We start from the raw sequence: 2,054 nt of genomic DNA on the forward strand, positions 1-2,054 counted from the left end.
AAGGTGGGGCTTTAAATCCTTATCTTATGGTAGTGTTTTCTTGCTCATGGATAGGCAATCCGATTCCCACGACGAGGCTCTTCGGCTCGGAGTCGGCTTGAGGTTTAGAGCCAAGCCAACCATTTTGGGCCCTCTTTTCTTTTTTTTTCTTTTTTTTGGTCGTGGTGATCATAGTGCACAATTAGCTCAAGCCCAAAAAAAAAGCTACTAAGCCCAAGAGAAAGAGAGATGCTGGGCTCCTTAATACAGAAAGTGGGTGGGGATTTTCAATGGGCTCAAATAAATATTTTTCCTTCTTTCATTTTTTTCTTTTTTTCATCCATTGGTTCCATATTTCTATCAAAGAGTAATATTAGACCTAAAATTCGTCTACGACATTTTTACAACTCGATAAGACGTGTTAACACGTGATCGGAGCAACGTCAATTATTTCCGTCACATGCTAACATGTGTCAGTAAATTGTAAAAGAGTTGTAAACCGTTGTTTCTCGATCAATTAACCAAGAAAAAAAGGTGTGGTTCTCCTTTTCTGATTTGTGAAGCAGCTAGGTGCCCATGGAGCAGGCTCCAGGATTACAGGAAAAGAACAGCCCACAACTCCAGAAACCTAACACAAAGTATAATGGGTACCACATGCATGCATGCATGTAAGGAAAGTATGAAGAAAAAAAAAAGAAAAAAGCATGATTGTGTAAGATAGGGTCGAAAGCAAATCCCAAAGATTCATGAACCCAAGGAAATTCCAAAGGTTCACGTAAGCATGGGTGGAAACTAAAAATATAGTAGAGGAATATGACATCATGATCGTTACTACTTGGAGTACTATACTAAACTAAGAAAATGAAGTTTGTCAATAAAGGTAACTTTATAGTTAGATACTCCTTTATTCCCAATTCCATACACAATACTTTAAAAAACTATCCCACATCGGAGATTTGAGGCTGGTTTCCTCATCATCAACCTTATTGCAACTTCTCAGCAGCCTGGCTCAGGTTGAAGGCTTCTATCCCAAGTGATATCATTACCATAAAAAAAAAAAAATAGTGACACCCGGCTTAGTGTCGTTTTAACAACGTCGCTTGTAAAGGCAAACGACGCTTCTCAAGACGAGGCACCGTTTGAATAGTACCTTACTGACTAGCTTTACTCTAGCCACCTAACTAACCGCGGATTTTGGATGAAGAGTACTAACAAATTTTGAGTTGTCCAACTATTTACCTGGAGAGAAAAATTCTATATAAACTCACTCTCTCATATGTACGTATAAATTGCTGGAGATTCCAATCCATGAATTCGAGAGGTATTCAATTTGTGCTTGGGTCATTTTAAGATAATCGATCGTAACTTAACACGGTTCTCTCTCTCTTTTTAAGGTTTTTCCAAACAAATTAAGGGAGTTTAATGTGTTTTATTTTTTTCTTCCTTTCCTTAAGTGGTGGGTACTTGTCTGCCTAAAACAGATATTAATATAATGACTAAACAGACAACAGTATAAAAAAGATATGAAAATGGGTATCATTAGAATTTAAAATAGGAGATTAAGTTAATCACACTGGATTTGTTAATCAACAATATCAGAAATCATATCCAAGATAGATCATAGAAGCACTGGGGATGTTGGTTTTTGTGAGTGCCCTTCTCAAAGGAGGAGGAGACAGTGAGGACCATTTGCATTAATAGTGCCACATTTCCAAGTCATCTGTGGGACCCTCCAAAGGTTTCTTATGATACTTCCATCTATCAAAATAGGGCAAGTGTTGAAAATTCTATAGCATCTCCACACGTTGGGAGGAACCCTATTTGTACTTTCCAAGATCCCATTCCAGTTGTAAAACACACATTTAATCTAATCTAATTAATTATATGCATACCCATAAAGCCTCTTCATCCTTTATTATTTGATTGACTAGGTTTTATAAAAATAAAATTAAAATAAAAACTTTTCTTTTACCTTTTCATGAAAAAATTACAAAAAAAACTTTCGTAATTTTTTATTTTTACGACACCTAAGCCAAATCCTATGTTTTATATATAAAATGCAAACAATCTCGTTC

This window comes from Corylus avellana, chromosome ca11, assembly GCF_901000735.1.
Source record: "Corylus avellana chromosome ca11, CavTom2PMs-1.0".
In the NCBI taxonomy this organism is placed as follows: Eukaryota; Viridiplantae; Streptophyta; class Magnoliopsida; order Fagales; family Betulaceae; genus Corylus; species Corylus avellana.